Raw genomic sequence first — 21,311 nt, 5'->3', positions numbered from 1 at the left:
ATGGATGGAAGTTCGCAACATTGTACAAGATGTAGCAACTAAAACCATCCCAAAGAGAAAGAAATGCAAGAAAGCAAAATGGCTATCTGAGGAAGCTTTGCAAATAGCTGAGGAAAGAAGGGAAGCGAAAGGCAAAGGAGAAAAAGAAAGATACACCCAATTGAATGCAGAATTCCAGAGAGTAGCTAGAAGAGATAAAAATGCCTTCTTAAATGAACAGTGCAAAGAAATAGAAGAAAACAACAGAATAGGGAGGACCAGAGATCTCTTCCAGAAAATTGGAGATATGAAGGGAACGTTTCATGCAAAGATGGGCATGATAAAGGACCAAAATGGCAGAGACCTAAACAGAGGCAGAAGAGATTAAGAAGAGATGCAAAAAACTACACAGAAAGAACTATACAAGAATGAGCTTAACATCCAGAGATAACCACAATGAGATGTCATTGACCTCGAACCAGACATCCTAGAATGTGAAGTGAAATGGGCCTTAGAAAATCTGAGCAACAACAAAGCTAGTGGAGGTGACAGTATTCCAGCTGAGCTATTCAAAATCTTAAAAGACGATGCAGTAAAAGTGCTACACTCATTTGCCAGCAAATTTGGAAAACTCAACAGTGGCCACAGGATTGGAAAAGGTCAGTTTACATTCCAATTCCAAAGAAAGGCAATGCCAAAGAATGTTCAAACTATCGCACCATTGCACTCATTTCACATGCTAGTAAAGTTATGCTTAAAATCCTACAAGCTAGACTCCAGCAGTATGTGGATCGAGAACTACCAGAAGTACAGGCAGGATTTCGAAGAGGCAGAGGAACTAGAGATCAAATTGCCAACATACGCTGGATCATGGAGAAAACTAGGGAGTTCCAGAAAAACATCTACTTCTGCTTCATTGACTATGCAAAAGCCTTTGATTGTGTGGATCACAACAAATTGTGGCAAGTTCTTAAAGAGATGGGAGTACCAGACCATCATTTGTCTCTTGAGAAACCTATATGCGGGTAAGAAGCAACAGTGAGAACCGAACACGGAACCACTGATTGGTCAACAAATTGAAAAGGAGTCCGGCAGGCTGTATACTGTCGCCCTGCCTATTTAACTTATATGCAGAGCACATCATGAGAAAGGCAGGGCTAGATGAATCAAACGTTGGAATTAAATGGCCGGGAGAAATATCAACAACCTAAGATATGCAGATGATACCACTCTAATGGCAGAAAGTGAAGAGGAACTAAAGAGCCTCTTGATGCGGGTGAAGAAGGAGAGTGCAAAAGTTGGCTTGAAACTCAACATTAAGAAAACCAAAATCATGGCATCCGGCCCTCTCAATTCCTGGCAAATAGATGGGGAAGAAATGGAGGTAGTGACAGATTTTATTTTTCTGGGCTCCAAGATCACCTCAGATGGGGACTGCAGCCAAGAAATTAAAAGACGCTTGCTCCTGGGGAGGAAAGCTATGGCAAATCTAGACAGCATTCTAAAAAGCAGAGACATCACCCTGCCAACAAAAGTGCGTATAGTCCAGGCCATGGTTTTCCCAGTTGCAATGTATGGCTGTGAAAGTTGGATCATAAGAAAGGCTGAGCGCAAAAGAATTGAGGCCTTTGAACTATGGTGCTGGAGAAGACTCCTGCGAGTCCTTGGACTGCAAGGCGTTCAAACCGGTCAGTCCTAGAGAGATCAACCCGACTGCTCTTTAGAAGGCCAGATCCTGAAGTTGAAACTCAAATACTTTGGCCACCTAATGAGAAGGAAGGACTCACTGGAGAAGGCCTAATGCTGGGAAAGATTGAGGGCAATAGAAGAAGGGACGACAGAGAATGAGATGGCTGGATGGAGTCACTGAAGCAGTAGGTGTGAATTAAATGGACTCCAGAAGATGGTAGAGGACAGGAAGACCTGGAGGAACGTTGTCCATGGGGTCGCGATGGGTCGGACACGACTTCGCAATTAACAACAACAACAATAACAAGGGCTTCATAGAACCGGTCAATTTCATCCTCTTCAGCACCAGTGGTTGGGGCATAGATTTGGATTATTGTAATATTGAATGGTTTGCCTTGGATTTGAATTGAGATCATTCTGTCATTTTGGGGATTGTATCCCAGTATTGCTTTTCCTATTCTTTTATTGACTATGAAGGCTACTCCATTTCTTCTGAGGGATTCTTGCCCACAGTAGTATACCTGATGGTCATCTGAGTTAAATTCACCCATTCCTGTCCATTTTAGTTCGCTGATTCCTAAGATGTCGATGTTCAGTCTTGTCATCTCTTTTTTGACTACGTCTAGCTTGCCTTGATTCATGGATCTTACATTCCAGGTTCCTATGGAGAAAAAATCTTTACAGCATCGGACTTTCCTTTCATTCCTTTCCATGTCAGAGATAATAGGGCTCTAATCTTCGTATTTGACAGTGAGCTGGTAAACCTGGAGGCTTAGAAAGTTCCTGATTTGAATGTTACCCTTCTCATGAATTAACTCTGTGACTATAGGCAAGTTGCACTTTTGCGAGCTCTGTCTGCTTTAAGCATCTGAAGCAATATAAATATAAACACATCCTCACTGTTTCTGAATTGTATGAACAAGCAGCGGAACAGTGGACAGCTTCTTTGGGCTGCTGTGTGAATAAGCAAGCATATTGTTACTGGATGGGTTGTTGATAGCAGAAAAAAAGATTAAATGATTTTCAGCGCTAAGCCTGATGTGTTTTGGTCTAGACATATCAGTTTAATATATGAGATGGAACCAGTCATAGATAGGTGACAGAGATTAATAGAGGGATAGGTAGAGAGAGAAAGAAATCTGATTAAAAAAAGGGTACCTATGTAATTTGTGACCTACAGCCAATAAATTACTATGCAGTTGTGTACATATCAGTTCAGATGTAAATCCTGTGCAGTAGGCAAAATGATCATCATCATCTCCTCCTCCTCCCCAAAGCAATAAAATCAATTAAATGTTTTATTATGTGAAAGTCCTTCTTAGTGGAGCCTCCAATGCTCACAGTTAGACACAACCAGAAAACACAGCTAACAAAATGTGGCTCTCTTTCATGATTGAAACTGACCTTCTGAGCTAGCATCTCTCTGCAGGGATGGCTAGCCTGTTTGGCTCTTGTTCATTTCTTGCCCACCAAAAGGTTTTGCCCAGCAGTGAGCTGAACATGCCAAATGACAGTGTTTCTGCTTCTTTGAGTTGTTTCCCACTTTTCCCCCAGAAATGGGTTAAGGCTTGGTTAGGATCATTGATAATGGTTGACAGTTACCTCTGTGAATGTATGTGTCCATGCTGTAATCACAGCAAGAATATTGCACCAATGAATTACATTCATGGCAAGCAAAAATGTTTTGCGTATGAGATTTTAACACTCTTGGCAGGCAAAAAAACACCTAGAGGCAAACAAAATCATTACCAAAAGCCAACATGGGTTTGTCAAAAACAGATCAAGCCAGACAAATCTTATTGTATTCTTTGACAAGGTGACAAAATTAGTGGACCAGAGAAATGCTGTGGATATAATTTACTTGGACTTCAGTAAGGCATTTGATAAAGACCATAACCTACTACTTGTTAAGATAGAAAAATGTGGGATAGACAGCATCACCATCAGATGAATTCATAGCTGGTTGACCGGCCATACTCAGCGTGTGGTCCTCAATGAAACTGCATCTACATGGAGGGAAGTGTGTAGTGGGGTACCTCAGGGCTCTGTTCTAGGCCCAGTGCTCTTCAACATCTTCATCAATGATTTGGATGAGGGGATAGATGGGGAACTCCAAATTTGCAGATGACACCAAGCTGGCAGGAATAGCCAACACTCCAGAAAATAGGCTTAAGATACAGAAGGATCTTGACAGACTTGAACACTGGACGCTATCTAACAAAATGAAATTCAATGGTGAAAAAAATAAGTTCTACATTTAGGCAAGAAAAAACAAATGCACAGGTACAGTATAGATGCTACTTTGCTCAATAGTAGCAACTGTGAGAGGGATCTTGGAATCCTAGTGAACAATCACTTAAATATGAGGCAGCAGTGTGCTGCAGCTGCCAAAAAAGCCAACACACTGCTAGGCTGCATTAACAGAGAATCAAGATCACATGAAGTGTTAATACCACTTTATAATGCCTTGGAAAGGCCACACTTGGAATACTGCATCCAGTTTTGGTCACCATGCTGTAAAAAAAAGGTGTTGAGACTCTTGAAAGAGTACAGAGAACAGCAACAAAGATGATTAGGGGACTGGAGGCTAAAACATATAAAGAACGGTTACTGGAATTGGGTATGTCTAGTTTAATGAAGAGAAGGTCTAGGGGTGACCTGATAGCAGTCTTCCAATATCTCAGGGTTTGCCACAAAGAAGAGGGAGTCAAGCTATTCTCCAAAGCACCTGAAGGCAGGACAAAAAGCAATGGATGGAAACTAATCAAAGAGAGAAACAACCTAGAACAAAGGAGAAATTTCTTGACAGTTGGAACAATTAATCAGTGGAACAATCTGCCTCCAGAAGTTGTGAATGCTCCAACACCGGAAATTTTTAAGAAGAGACTGGACAGCCATTTGTCTGAAATGGTATAGGGTTTCCTGCCTGAGCAGGGGGTTGGACTAGAAGACCTCCCTTCCAACATTGTTGTTGTTATTAAAAAGGAAGAAGAGTTACCTATTTCTTAAGTATAATGGCAGCAGTCTTTCAAAAGATTCTAAACCCAGTTTAATAAACAGGTCTAGCGCTCTTCAAAGACTGCTACCCATGTGCATAAGGAGACCGTATAAGATCTGGCAACTGCTTCAGAATGTGCCAGTCAGGTTGTTGTATACTTGGAAGTATTTGGAGGATGCTCAGTCCCAGTCTAGCTTTAAAGTAAATATAAAAAGGGAGACAAGGGTTATATTATCCTAGAATCTTTTCTTCCATGCTGATGCAAGCAGACAAGGTGAATTAGACTAGGGAGGAAAATGTAACCCAGAAGAGCTCCAGTGTGATAGAGTGGTCCAAGTGTTGGACTGAATAGATCTGCACTACGTCATGAAGCTCATTGGGTGACCTAGGGCCTACTACATTATTCCACCCTGGCTTCCTGCTTTATATGGTACATATAAACATATATGAACAAACGCAGCTGCTGCTCTCCATCAAATCTGCTCTGGATCTGAGGCTGTATGTCCCAAGCCATTCCAGTATTGGCTCCTAAGATACTTAGAACTAAGACTTCTCCTTCAGAGAATAAGTGACCTGAGGAAACACACAGCTTCTATAACACTGAGGTTCTGTTGCTGGGGTAACACAATAAACAAAAGGTTGGAAAGCATAGCAAATTCAGGTGGGCAGTTCACATTAGGTCTATTATCTATTTATTGCATTGATGTATGGCAGTATTTCTATGCCACTAATCCATTAATTCCAGATGGCTTATATTAGCGAATCCAGAACAAGGAAAGGAGGATGGAAAATTGGGAGGCTTAAAAGCCTTTCAGGAAACAAGGGAAGATCAAGCAATGTTGGAGAGAAGCTATTCCAGATACCCTACCCCAGCTTGAAGTTGGGCTATGTAGTATCCTTTTAGGTTCCTGGCTAAAATTATTATTATCTTTCAAGCTGCTATATAGTATTGTAGATTATAATGGCTTAAAAGACTTTAAGATATATTCCTTTGGTTTGAATATTTAAGTGCCTGTTAGATCTACTTGTCTCCCTTATCCACGGATGGCCAAATAATGAAGGTGGAGACGTGCCCTACATTCCCCCTTCCAGTTTTTCCCAGGGAAGCCACTTTTTAAAGAAAGACTTTTATGCATTTGTTGGAATGCTGGGTAATTGTGTTTCTCTTGCTATCTTAGCAACTGACTTTAGCACCTTATTTTATTATGACATTTGTGGTGAAATGTCTATTGTTGCTACTATTAGATCAATTCCATTGTGACAGGCATTCTAAAAGTCTACTGCTGAAGAAATCTACAGGGTAGAATAATTAGAGTGAATGAAATATGGGCTGTATTTTTTTCCCCTTTACCACCTGATAAGTTAAGGCAGATCCTTTTTAATTTTATTTCTCTGCCCATTATTCAGCTATGGACTCCCCCCCCCAAACATACACACTTTATCTGATCATTGTCCCCTAGGCAGCATCTCTTCCCCTCATTTCCCAAGATCATTCCCACATATAGCACCATTCCAAGGCCCATCATCCTCTGATGCCAGTACAGTCACAGATGGCATTCTGCTGGGTAGCAATGCTACTTTGAATCCCTTCCTTCCTTCCTTCCTTCTTCGAATCCCTTCCTTCCTTCCTTCTTTCCTTCCTTCCTTCCTTCCTTCCTTCCTTCCTTTCTTCCTTCCTTCCTTCCTTCCTTCCTTCCTTCCTTCCTTCCTTCCTTCCTTCCTTCCTTCCTATTATATCTCACCCTGGACAACAGACCCTAGGACATCACAACAGATGTTGCTATCAGTAAAAGTAACTGATAGACAGGAACCATTTCTACCTGCCCTACTTCTCTCCGCCTTGTTGAGATTATTCTGCACACGACAAGATACTGGGCAACATACTTCTAGGACCAGGCCAACACTCACAACCTTCCTTGCCAGCTATTGCTCATATCCTAAACTGGATGAAAAACAAGTAAGCTTAATTCAGCCTGAAACAGACAAGGTATGATACTGTTGTTGACATTGTATATGCGTGGGTGGTGAAAAATTCACTGAAGATTGTGGGATTATATGCAAAGTCATTCACTGGGGATGTGAAAACCAAGGAAATAGGGAGAAGGGAGGAATGGAGAAAAGAACCAGGGAATAGGGAAAATATTTTATATTAATATTTTTCAGACTTTTTCTTGACTTTTATTATCTCCATGGTGCACATCTGTAAGAACTGGTATCTATGGACAGAAATGAGATGGAATAAATAGCCAGGGCAATGCTGCTATGTCACTGTAACCTTTCCATCTTGATTAGTCCAGTGAAACTTTTTGATTGAAAACTGCTTTTAGGAAAAAAAAAAACATGTATACTATCTGCAGTTAGCCATAGAGCTGTGGGGGAGGACCCACAACAAGAAGCTATTTGTTTCTTTTCTATTAGCTTAGCATTCTGACTTCCACTTCTTTGACTTTTTCCATGAATTAAATGTGCAGTAGGCTTTCGTCAATTTAATTGGCAGATTAGTAAACTAAGCTTGGGTTGATTGATTGGTGGGGTTGCAATTTTAATCAGCGAGGGCAATTTTTTAAAATGCATTTTCAGCTAGTTTGATCTGCTGGGTTTAATAACAAGGATTGGGAGTGGGGAGGAACCCTCAAAAGTTGAAGATGACCTTTCCATCTTGTAAGGAGCTCAGTCTTTTATTTATAAAATATTAAATGTTCTCATACTTCACTGTAGGCAGCCTACAATTTGCTGTTCCATAATGTGCAAATGTATTTAAATCTAACTGATTGATCAACCAATAATTTTAAATACAAATGGTTGCCAGGGATTCAGAATGAAAAATATATTAGCAAAACTAGAGGGGGAAAAGTGTACCATGAAACATTTAAACCTTCAGAGCTGATCACATTAATCAAACATTTCTCCTGTTTTCTCAGAAACAGATTTTTAAACCCAAGAATAAAGAGATTTTTTTTTACTTTTTTAATAAATAGTCAAAGAGAATAATATATAAAATTAATGCCCTATATGACTATCATTTTTTAAAAACTACTGTATTCTGTATAAATGAGTCCCATATTTCATTATATTTGCGCATATAAAGACTACGTCTCTGGCATCCACTCATAAGTGGCAAATGCAATCAGGTATACAATCCATTAAATAAATGGGGCCATACATTTATCTTTCCAATGCTACAATATCAATCTTTTGACCATAGTAAAGGCACGGAGAATACATTTACATTGTTGGGTTGTCAAATTCCATGTGCTAGATATATAGTTCAAAAAAATAGTACGCTCTGAAAATGTTAGTTTTTGTTGCATAATTATATTTATATAATCCATTACTTTCTTCCAAACTTGGTAAGTATAGAACATTGTAGAAACATATGTTTTAAGGAAAACATTATTAAATCTCCAACAAAGTGCTGTTTTTGACAGTTCTTTTCTTTACAAACATAATGGAGTCCAATATGTTCTAAATATTACTTTTTGTTGTATAAATCATCATTTGATATTGTTATCTTTTTTCCCAATTTTTAAAGCTGGGTTGCCTCATAAAATTAACTTAACAGTAGCATTGGGAAAAGGGATGAATCTTTTTTTATTAGACATTATATTCCATAACTTTCCAACTGACATAATAGAAATACTGGAGTTTTACTACATTTAGATCCTAATACTGTCCATCCAACCAAAGGCGTTAATATGCCTATTCCAAAATTGCCCAAATTAAAAAATTAACACCAATTGTTAGCTTTCAGTATTTAATACTTGGCAATAGGCAAGCATAATGATATAACTCCAGATTCAGAAAACTGAATCCTCCCTCACTAACTAGTAATTGCATTGTTCAGTAAATATATTCTTAAAATTGAAGAACACCATAGACATTTTCTAAGCCAAGAAGCATGTGTGTGTGTGTGTGTATGTGTGTGTGTGTGTGTAAAAAGGTTTCCCTGTCCAGTCATGTCCAACTTTAGGACCTGGTGCTCATCTCCATTTCTTGGCTGAGAGAGCCAGCATTGTCCGATGACACTTCTGTAGCCATGTGGTCAGCATAACTATACGCCATGTGCATGGAATGCTGTTACCTTCCCAATGAAGTGGTACCTATTAATCTACTCGCATTTGCATTCTTTTGAACTGCTAGATGGGTAGGATCTGGGGCAAGTAATGGGAGCTCATTCTGTTGCACACGCTTTGGTATTAAACCCAGGCTCTCAGCTTTCCAGCATTCCATATACATGAAATGGCTAGCATGTGTGTGTATGAATATTTGTGTGTATATATACACACACATATAGAGAAAGGAGGGGGGAGAGAGAGAGAGATAAACTGGAATTCCTGTTAGAATATAAATTAATCTGGAAATTATATTCATTTTAAGAGTGTTCACCTTTCCCCAAAGGGTAACGTTTAATGACTGCATCTATCTGTATCTAAAGAAACCTCTCTATATATTTTATTACATGTTACTAATTGAGTTATACCTAGATATTTAATGGAAGTGGTTCAAGTAAAGAATTGATATTCTTTAAATGGATAGGTAAACCTATTTTCCCCCACAGGCATCAATTTTGATTTGGACCAGGTAATACAGTACCCTGGTGTTTTACTGAAAGCAACTATTTTTATTTTATTTATTTTTTTGGCATCAACATGGGATAGCATTATGCGATTTGGAAATACACAAAAGAATATCAACTGCAAATAAAAGATGTAGAGAATTGTTTAAATCAGTATTTCCCAACCTTAACAACTTCAAGATATAAGGACCAACTCCCAGAATTCCCCAGCCAGCCATGCCCCTGGGTGTTGAAGTCCACATATCTTAAAGTTGTCAGGGTTTAGATTAGGGGTAGGCAACCTTGGCTCTTTTATGACTCGTGGACTTCAACTCCCAGAATTCCTGAGCCAGCCATGGGAGTTGAAGTCCACGAGTCATAAAAGAGCCAAGGCTGCCTACCCCTGGTTTAGATCCTTTTCCTACACTGGGACTGAGCAACTAGCCACCTGCAATGCTTATTCAGCTTCATTTTTGCAATTCCCAGAAAGAGTCCCACATTGCATTAGTGGAACTAGCAACAAATAATTGATTTTAAAGTCTTAAGATTGGGAAGAGGGATCCAAATAAACATGGTCACCCTCTGCACATCTTAATGGACCTATTTGGTATTAAACCTGCCTTCTTCCAATACAAACAAACAGTTTCCCCTATCCTAAATAGAATTAAAATTTCAGTTTCTCTAAAGATGTTAGTCTGGCACTGGCCATTACTTCTGTTTTGTTTTGTTTTTGTTTTTTTAAAAAGTCTTAAATAGTAAATAAATAAATCCCAAAGACAAGAGCTCTGAGATATTATGTGAAACTGTAACTCTAACTCTAATCCTAATAAAGATAACAAAGGCAGCTTCCTGGCCAATCAAGTGATACCAAGAGATCCTTTTCCTCCAGTTTCCTCATTATTTTTTCATTAACATCCATTAAGAAACATTCTTTTGCAATTTTGTGTAGGTGGGTCCAAACTTTGCAGCATAAAAGTTATTGAACTGACAATCCTAATTAAAGCCGATCTGAATAACTATATGCCAACATTGCACAGCATCCTCCCTGTGAAAAGTAATTTGCAGATTTGCACAATCAGCCTTTGGACATTGTTCACTCTTTATGTGCCAATCAAGGCACAGTTGGAATTAAAGTGCTTCAAAATGTTTAGATGCTCTGTGTCAGTGGGGAAGGGGAGAGGGAGAGTCTATTCCAATCTTTTAGCTTGCTGATGTATTGGGCTTCAACTTCTATTATGGGATATAGAGTCCAAAGGATTAATAAGGGTTAATAAGACATCCGATTTCTTATAAATATCAATATTAGTATCAGTATGCAAGCTCTTACTACCTGCTGCCAGTGGGTGCTGTGATATATAGAATCATGCTCTGGTGGAGCTCGTGTTTTTTTATATTGAAAGCTTCTGAAAATGGTTGCAGTGCATGGAGAGAGTTCGGTGTGGTATGGTGTCATTTCCATGGTAGAGATGGAAAATGCATTGGTTCTAGGATTAGAGATTATGGTGAAGGAACCTGGGCGCTTACAGTTCTTCTCCATCAGCTACTAGGTACTAACATTGCTCTCTCTATCCAGTAATGCTGGGTTCTTTCATGGAGATGATATAACCTTGGGAGTCAGAACTCTATGTTTTAGCCTAACTTCAAGCAATTGTCCCTGGTTCTACATCCCACCATCCTGGACTCTCAAATACCGCCACTTCCACCTCACTAAATATTGCCAGCAGGGGCAGTATTTTTAAACTCGCACCTTGTTTAGAGGAGTGCAGAGAGGAGACAACTGATAAGGGGTCTGCAGGATAAATTGTATGAGGAACAGTTAAGGGAACTAGGTATGTCTAGCCTAATGAAGAAAAGAATTAGGGAAGGACATCATAACTGTCTTCAGGTGCATGAGAGGCTGCCACAGAGATGTGGGGCCGACTTATTCTCCAAAGCTCCTGAAGGTAGGACAAGAAGCAATGGGTAGAAAGCTCACTAAACAGAGATCCAACTAAGGACAAACTTCTTAGTGAGAACAATTAACCAATGGAACTGCTTGTGTCTCGGAGTTGTGGGTGCACCCATCGCTGGAAGTTTTCAAGAAAAGATTGGATAACTATTTGTCCGGGATGATATAAGATCTCTTGTCATGGGTAGGGGTTTGGACTAGAAGATGCCAAGGCCCCTTCCAGCCCTATGATTCTATTTACTTATCTATCTCTCACTGTACAGTAACCTTATCTTCCTTTTCCTTAAACATGCTGGCACACTTTCTCATTCTCCATAAGAACTGATCTGGTCCAAGAAGGGTCTTCTAGCAAGAGTTTGCAAGGGCAAAGAATGTCGATTGAGTGTACTTGATGAGTGCTTATAAAGCATTCAGAATTTGCATTTGGGACTAATATCCTTTCTCTGTGTGGACATACTGGACTCACTGTACCACATAAATTTCCTCTGCTACCTCTTTGAGCCTTTAAATGCTCATCAATATCTCCTCCAATGTAATTTTCTATCCCTACTCAAAATTTCAACTTAGTATTGATCAGGATGAGCAATAAATAGTTTTGGAATCGGCTACCTTTCTCTTCACTCTATCTGATAATTAACTCCAGATCTGTAGATAACAATATATTGGGTATCTGTGTTCCTGTGCCGGAAACTTCACTATGTTTGCTTCAGATAATCATCTTTCCCCTGCCAGCCATCCTAAGCCTCTGTGGCAATACTAAAAAAAACCCTGGGTTTTGAATTTGGCAAGGATGCAGAAAAGGAAGAACACTGACTGCATAAAATCTCATGAAAAAAAATATATCTTCACCTCATTCCCTGGGATATTTTTCCTCATATATTATCTTGCCACTAGCAGTTTCCTTAAGGATCCGTCAATCTCCTTTATTGCTTGGGGGCATCTGCACCATTGCAGTACCAATAAAACAGAGTATGGCTAGTTCAAATGATGCTGCTGAAAAATCAAAGGTAGCCAGCTCACAAGGCAACAAACTCTAGTTAACTGTCGAATACAGAACGGAGCCTCAATTTTGTTCCAGTGGGTACTGATTATGGGTAAATTTATATTTTCTGCACAAGTGCATATTTTGCGATGAGAATTCCCAAGTCGCCCATCTTTGGGCATTCTCAGATATTGATTTCTGAAACAGAGGCATTTGGTAAGGGCCAATGAAAGGAAATGTGTTCTTTGATGCATTACATTATGGTAAGCAGGACAGAAAAGAAAACCATTATGCATGTCAGATTTCCAGGCAAAAATCCATTATCACCGCCACCACCATCATCCCCACCATCACCGCCAAAGATAATTTGTTATAACAGGTGCAGTGGTTAGAAGGCAGTACTACAGGCTAACTCACTGCTCACTCCAGGACTTCGATTCTGACCGGCTCAAGGTTGACTCAGCCTTCCATCCTGCCGAGGTCGGTAAAATGAGGACCCAGATTGTTGGGGGCAGTAGGCTGATGTTGCAAACTGTTTAGAGGGGGCTGTAAAGCACTGTGAAGCAGTACATAAGTCAAAGTGCTATTGCTATTAACCAAATGTTGCACTACTGGATTTGTTACCAGGCAGGCGGTGAGGGTGGGGGGAACAGTGAATAATTATGTTATCCTGCCACCTGTACTTTGGATGTGTAAAATTCAAGCTCATGGTGGCCATCAGAAAGCATTCCTTATCTGCCCTCTGTCTTCCTGCAGTTAGCATCTCAGCCCCATCATGTCCCCCAAACTCTCTGTGATATTTTTTGCCAACTCCTTTTTCTCCTTAGTTCTTTTCTTCCTTCAGCTTTCTGGCTCCCTTTATGAAGCAATGTGAAGCAGCTCAGTTCATGCAGTATTAATTAATCTCTTCAGGCTTAGGATTTGGGAGAAAGGCATTTTGTTTCTCTGTCTGTAATTGCTATGCCTGTGTGGTATTATAACTGCTGAGCTCCAGCTGGGAATGGTAGGTCATTTTGACTTCTCTGCTCCTTTTCTTCTTCTTCTTCTTTTTAAATGAATCCCCTATTTTCCCCTCAGAGGATTGGTGCTTTTTCAACACATTACTGACTCTTTCCTGGACACTGACTTTGTTGCACAGCATCACAGCAGTTAAGCTAATGACTTGGGGAGGAGAAATATAGGTAGATAGCAAATTAGAGCTGTTTTTAGCTTGGTGCAGAGATGGGGGGGATGGGAGGTGTTTCATCAGTTCTACAAGCAAATACCACTGAAAAGGAGGACAATATTTTATCTCCAAGCAGATGTAGTGCAACAGTGGCTGAGAAGATGTGGGCACATTGTAGCACGTGGTTTACTTCTTCCCCCCCCACACACACACACCAACAGGAAAGAGAAAACCACCTTTTACCATCTCTCTGTTATACACCTGTATTTACATGCAGACACATAAACACAGAGACACACCTGCAAACTCTCTTCCTCTTTCTGGTTTCAGCATGTGGGCAGGGAGAGGCTGAAATCAATCCTTGCTATGTCTATAATGTCCTTATGAATCCCACACCCCACCACTTACTACCAGTTAGACTTAAATCCCGTTTCTCATACAGAAGCTCAAGGTGGCATACATTAGTTCCCATCTCTTATTTTTCCCCACAATCACCCTGGGGGGGATTGGGGCTGACAGAGCATGACTAGCCTCAAATCACCCAGTGAGTTCTCAGGGTGAAAAGGACTAACCCTGGACTCTCTATTCCTGGTCCTATGAGGAGCATCAGAGGTAGTGCTGTATCTCCCTGCATGCCATCCATCTGTTCTGGAACTCCAGTCTGTCTATCAACTCTTCGGAAGACTTAAAAAGAGAATTTATGGGAGGGACGGGGATGGCAGTCCTTGTGCCTTCTCCTTTAAACTGGGCTTTCCCCAACTCGCACGCTGTTCTCATCATCACTAGGACTGTACACATAGCTTGGGCCAAACCAAGAACTGTGTGTTGACCTGGTGCAAGCACATTTGCCTGTGAGAGCTCATTGCTCAAGGAAGTAAATTCCTCTCCCCCTCACATGCCTTCCCTTTAATTTTGCTCTCCACTTCACAAGAAGAAGTTGGCAGAATGAGGTAAGGACAGTGAGGTAGAATAAAGAGGTCTGAGGGATGCCCATGCATTAAATCTTCCAGCATCATCTCTTTTGTTCCCATCTCCTGGCTGGGCAACCACTTGCCTTTGTACCATTGCCCAGGCTATTTTCTTCTCTTTGTTATCCTATCTAGGCTGCTGGTTGCGGCTTTTTTCATTCTTGGTGCTTGAGTGGAGTCCATTCATGTTTCAAGAGGGATAAATAGGAGAAAAACAAAAGACACAGCGAAGAGTCAGAATATTCACGGAGGGCCAGTTCCTCAGCATGGATTGCTGTCCCCAGAGCCAGCCTCATCTTTTTGGAGAACAGATGTAGGAAAGCAAAAGATGTAGGAAGGTAATGGTAAGAATAGGAATAGGAACAGAACAGAAGAATGGAATGGAATGTAGAGTAGAGTAGAGTAGAGTAGAGAGTAGAGTAAGTAGAATAGAATAGAATAGAATAGAATAGAATAGAATAGAATAGAATAGAATATTCTTTATTGGCTCAATATGATTGGACACACAAGGAATTGTCTCTGGTGCATAAGCTCTCAGGGTACATACAAACAATAAGGTGACATAATGATAAGCTCCCAATAGGAGAAGGGAGTAGAAAAGATGAGAAGGCTAATAGATAATAATAGTTATGTCCAGCCGTTTCCTTGCAAAACACAGGAATGGGAAGGCTGGGCAGGGGAGGGAAGATGTTTGTTTCTGCCAGTCCATCATCACATATACATGTATGCATGCATGGAGGTTTGCCATGAATAACTAAGTTTAAATTCCACAAAGTGTTCTTACACACACACTTGAGTTCTCCCATTCCTGGGCTCTCATCCTCATATTCATAACAGTGCTAGGCACCTTTACAGCATGTGGATGCCTCTGTTTCAGAACGCTACATTTCTGGGCCTGCCCTTTTATCCTACATGTCCTCCTTCAGTGCCATTCTGAGCTTGCAGGTGAAGGGAAGGTTATCATGCTGTCCAGATAAATAAAATGTAAGAAAATGGGATCCACCCAGGGCTATGTCCAAACAAGCGCTTCCTTACAGAGAACTTCTGGCTGAGAAAATGAGTTGTCTCCTAATTAATGTGAAATTAAACTGGTCATGAGTAGGTTAAGGTTCTCCTGGCACCAAAATCAGATGAGGAAAACAGTATCGAGTGCAATGGTGGGGCTGGTATGGATTGCAGGATGAGCTATGCTTGTCAATGCCTAGACCTTGGAAGAGGAGCCCCCACAAAGAGGTCAGTAGCTCTGCTTCTTCTCTCTTAGGTTGGGGAGTGAGCATCAGGTTGCCTCACAGATTCAGCTATTCCATAAAAAGCCATAATAAATAATATGTGATAGGGAAAGAAATCACCACCAACCTGCAGAATGTATAATGGGATAGATTCAGGACCCTTCACACTCCTAGCTTCATTTTGTCGCCTCCTTTGCCCTCATGGCTGTTCAGCCAGAATTCATGTTAGGGGGGGAGGGCGGAAAAGGTCAGGTAGATGAGGTTGGAGAAAGACCATGCTATCTTTGTAGAGATCACCCATTTTCCTTGGAATTCCCTCCACTTTCAACACTAAGGAGGCCCAAAAATGTGAAAAGAGTTGCAGAGTTTTCTTCAATGATAGTGCTTTTTAATTCTTTTTAATTTGTGTGCAAATTGCTTTTGGCCAGACACTTGTGGCCTAATTCATCCTATGAAAGCACAGAGGCAGCAATGTGTATTCCTTTCCCTCTAGGTCAGCGGTTCTGTGGGTCGTGACCCTTTTCGGGGTCGAATGACATTTTCACAGGGGTTGCCTAAGACCATCGGAAAACACATATTTCCGATAGTTTTAGGAACCGAGACACCGCTCCTCTATCCGGCCGCCGCTACCACCCTCCTCCTCCTCCACCGGATCCTCTGCCTCCAGGGTGCCCTTCTCCTCCAACAGCGCCTGCTCCTGCCACCACAGTGCCATCGCATGCGCCCCCGACTGGCTCAGCTGGGTGGGCGGCCAGGCCGAGCTGGGTCTGTGCCGCTGTTGGCGCTGCCACTGGGCTGTGCCGCTGCTGGCGCTGCCACTGGGCTGTGCCGCTGCTGCCGCCGCTTGGCTCTCCACCAGGCTCTCTGCCAGATTACCATCCCCAGCAGCCCTAAAAAGCACTGTGGAAGAGTGGGGAATGCTGGGAGTTGCAGTTCATCACCATCTGGGAAAACATGATTCTCCAAAGATCAATCCTTCCTTCCTTCCTTCCTTCCTTCCTTCCTTCCTTCCTTCCTTCCTTCCTTCCATCCATCCATCTCCTTCCCTTCCCCTTCAATCTCTCCTTCCTTCCTTCCTTCCTTCCTTCCTTCCTTCCTTCCTTCCTTCTTTCTTTCTTTCCTTCCCCCTTCAATCTCCTTCCTTCTCCATCTCCTTCATTTCCCCTTCAATCTTCCTTCCTTCCTTCCTTCCATCTCCATCTCCATCCCTTCCCCTTCAATCTCTCTCCTTCCTTCCTTCCTTCCTTCCTTCCTTCCTTCCTTCCTTCCTTCCTTCCTTCCTTTCTTCCTTGTCTCCTTCCTTCTCCATCTCCTTCCTTTCCTTCAATCTTCCTTCCTTCCATCTCCATCCCTTCCCCTTCAATCTCTCTCTCTCTTTCTTTCCTTCCCCCTTCAATCTCCTTCCATCTCCTTCCTTTCCCCTTCAATCTTCCTTCCTTCCTTCCATCTCCATCTCCATCCCTTCCCCTTCAATCTCTCTCTCCTTCCTTTCTTCCTTTCTTCCTTCCTTCCCCTTCAATCTCCTTCCTTCTCCATCTCCTTCCTTTCCCCTTCAATTTTCCTCTTTCCTTCCTTCCATCTCCATCTCCATCCCTCCCCTTCAATCTCTTTCTCCTTCCTTCCTTCCTTCCTTCCCCCTTCAATCTCCTTCCTTCTCCATCCTTTCCCCTTCAATCTTTCTTCCTTCCTTCCCCTTCCCTCCCTCCCAACATTTTTGAGCAAGGAAGAGTAAGCTTCTCCAGCTAGCATTGCTATATTGTTTTTGTGATTAATCACTATGTTTTAATTATGTTCAATTCGTAACAATGAAGATACACCCTGCATATCAGATATTTACATTACGATTCATAACAGTAGCAAAATTACAGTTATGAAGTAGCAACGAAAATAATTTTATGGTTGGGGGTCACCACAACATGAGGAACTGTTGTGGTGAATGGGTCGCGGCATTAGGAAGGTTGAGAACCACTGCTCTAGGTCTCATGCAGTAGCTCCATTCACTGATCTCCTTGGAATTCTTGGAAATGCAGAAGGAAGCCCACAGAAGTGAAGCAAAGTAAAGCAAAAGCAATGTGGGCTTTGCACAAAGTTCTGTCAAAGCAAAGCATCCCAGATCTGCAGAAGAGTAACAGAACAGAGGAGGAGACCAAACTAGAGGAATTGGTACAACTGCACCAATGTGTTGCTTGAACCCCAGAGGCCAAGCAGTCTTTCACCATGTCAGTCTGCTTATGTTGTCTGCGTGTCTCTGAGCAGTCTCTAGGCTTGGTCACAGTCCCTTCTCAATTTCCAAATTTAATACTAAGTATATTAAAAAAAGACAAAAAAGACAAGGCATTTCTAAGAATCCAGGCGTATCTTTGAACATTTCATTAATGTTTAATAGCCTGGCTTTGGAAGTGAAAAGCTCTTCAGATGACAGCAGGAAAGGAAGATGTAATACAGACCTTTATTTAGAACAGTGTCTGCCTCTCTTGGCTTTTCTTTTCTTTTGTTTCTCTTTCACTGTTCTTCTTAAGGGATGGCATGAATGGGAGAAGAGATAGAAATGAGAACAGAAGGTCAGAAAGATGGAGAAAAGAAAGGAGCTAAGAAGACAGGAAGCTAGGAAATGGAAGAAAATCACTCTTTTTGTTTTTTTTTTCCCCCTGCTGTCAGCACCATGCTAAAACTAATATTCCTTGACCATGCAGAGCCAAACTTTTTGGTGAAAAATGATAAGCCAGAAGTAATAGATTGTGCTCTATTTAGTTCAGATATCCTCCAAGGTGCTGGACCCTTCTGCTGTCTTCCAGTTCCTTTAGGTGGGGAATGCCAATTAGACTCATGTACAGGACAGAGGGAATGGCCTTGAAGGACAGGAGGAAGAGTTGCTAGCAAGGCAGCAGTCTGATTAGAGGGGTGTTCTTGGGCCACGAAATCTCAGACAAGCCCTTCTCTGGTTCACACAGGAATAAATTGAGAGAGGGGGAAGCACATTTGGATCTGCAAGTTCCTATAGCTGTTACAACGAAAGTAGTTCTGGCCTATCTGGTCTATCTTGTAGGGCTAACAGCCAACCACTGAGTGAATGGAGTAAGAAAAGGATGTAAACTATAACCCTATATGTATTTAAAATGAATTTTCTGATGATGATTTATAAACTAACACCTCATAAGCATAATGTCATGGTTCCGAGGCTAAGACCAACAAAATCAGAACTCCGAGACTAGAGGTTTCCTCAAAGAACATGTTTATTGGTTATATAGTATTGGCACAATCAAAAGTGAAACCAAGTCTGAAATTCCCTCCAAAGAGTTACGCTATTACAAAGTCAAACTTCCTACCCCAGCACTATGCAAACAGCTATGTTCCCCAATAGAATGAATTGGTGGGCTTTCTAACAAAATGCCTAGCCCTCCAAGCTAACTGATAGAATGATCTTGGTTCCCACAGGAGCCAGAATTGTTTAGACTAGCAAAAATACTTCGCACCCCCTCCCTTTCTTGTGGCAACCTAGAATGAGCAAGATGGCCTCAGCCAGGTTCGTTGTAGGGTTGATACCTACTATCAAAGGCGTTTCTTAGTGTGATCCAAGAACTCCCTCGGGGGGTGAGGGGGCTGTGAAATCTAAATTATTTGCCAGATATTGAAGATATTTGAAAACAAGTAAAACAATGTCACTCTTCTCATTATTATTTTACTTGGAAAAAAATAGTTTTTCATGACCAATATTTTATTTATGTTAAAATCTAATGAGTTTAATATTTTTAGGTTTAAAAGATTCAATAAATAAATATTCTGCATTTTAATTTTTAATATGGTAAATATCTGTAAGTGTAATCCATCAAACAAAAGCTATTTTGGGGTCCTCCGTAATTTTTAAAATGGGGAGGATCCTAAAAGCAAAAAGTTTAAGAAATACTGATCTAAACTATCTAAATGTTAGGCTATGTGGAGGAAAGCCAAACTGGCAAGAATAACACTTGACCCACAAGATCTGCTGCTGCTGCAGGTGCACATTCCATCACAACATGATTTCAAAATTCTGTATAACACAGAATATACATTTGTTTAGCCATATGGATTTCAGCCTTTCCTGCTTAGGCTTCCTTTTACAAAAAGGGCAAAATAGAGCTGATCAACCTTACAAAGTTGACAGAAGGATTAGTTTGATAAAATGTGCAATATTATTTTTATATGAATACTAGAAATTATGATTATTCAGACTTCGCAATGGGGCAGAAAAACTGTTCTGGTTAGAGAAGGATATAAGTTAGGGGCAACCTCACTTAACAATGACTGCCCTGAAGTCACAAGAATGCTGAAAAAGTAACTGGTTTACAACCAGTTCTTGCATTTATGACCATTGCAGCATTCCCATAGTTACATGGTCAAGATTTGGGCACTTCACACAATTGGTGGGCCTTTATGACCTTTGCAGCATCTGGTGGTCCATGGTCACTACTTGCACACTTCACATCTGGATTCTGATAAGCACAGTTAATAGAGAAGCTGGCAGGAAAAGCCCAAGCCACAGTCACATGACTGTCGTGACACACGTTGTCTTGTTTTAATGCCCATGTGGAAATGAGGTCTTCAGTCCATCACTATCATGCGTTCACCACTACTAGTACTTAGCAACAGAGTTGCTGGTACCAATTGTGGTTGTTAAGCAAGGACTGCCCTTATTCTGCTGTGTTTCCTAAGCAGTTGGCTTTGGAACCGAAGACTTCAACAATTCACAACTTTATTCTCCCCTGACATCAAACTATTTTGTGCAAATCAAGCTCTCCCTTGAGCCTGTTTTGTCATTTGCCAGTATTTAGAACTGTAAAAGGATTAAAACACTTCCTTGATGCCAACTTCTCCCACTTGGAAACCTTCGTGTTTGGGTATACAGTAATTTGCTTTGATATAGTCATAGGCGTTCTAATTAGCATTTTTCTACATAAATAGTGAAAAATCAAAGTCAAATTAAGATAGTTTTCCTTGGATACTAGAAAGTTGTCCAGTGAAAGAATCAGCCAAATGCAGAGGAATGTGGTGAATCATATTCAACACATTTTGCTAATTGATGCTATAATACTATTGTATTTATTAACAATATTCATATTATTTATATTTATTATCTTTAATATTGCCTCCAAACAATACCAATAGCAAACATAAAATCTGATCTGTACAAATCATCCTACAACATGTTTTGTTATTTACATACATTTTATTGTACACCGCCCAGAGTCAACTTATATGTGATAGGAGGCCATAAAATTTCATAGAGAAGTAAACACTAGAACATGGAAGGAAGGAAGGAAGGAAGGAAGGAAGGAAGGAAGGAAGGAAGGAAGGAAGGAAGGAAGGAAGGAAGGAAGGAAGGAAGGAAGGAAGGAAGGAAGGGTGAGGGATAAATAAGTGTCTCCTTTAATCAAAGATATCCCCATGATTAGAATCAGGGTCCCTCAATCACAGGGATTCTCAGTTGTCCTACGCACTCCATATATAGATAGTCCTTGACTTACAACCTCAATGAAGCCCAAACTTTCTGTTGTTAAGTAAGACATTTGTTAACCGAGTTTGTCACACTTTATGACCTTTCTTGCCACAGTTGTTAAGTGAATCTGGCTTCCCCATTGATTTTGCTCATCAGAAGGTCACAAAAGATGATCACATGACCTTGGGATGCAGCAACAGTCATAAATATGAAACAGTTGATAAGTATCTGAATTTTGATCACGTGATTATGGTAGTGCTGCAAAGGTCATAACTGAAAAGCGGCTATAAGTTACTTTTTTCAGTGCCATTTTAACTTTGAACAG

The sequence above is a fragment of the Crotalus tigris genome, unplaced genomic scaffold (assembly GCF_016545835.1).
Source record: "Crotalus tigris isolate CLP2741 ecotype Arizona unplaced genomic scaffold, ASM1654583v1 scf7180000018445.1570621, whole genome shotgun sequence".
In the NCBI taxonomy this organism is placed as follows: domain Eukaryota; kingdom Metazoa; phylum Chordata; class Lepidosauria; order Squamata; family Viperidae; genus Crotalus; species Crotalus tigris.
This window is presented reverse-complemented; position numbering follows the sequence as displayed.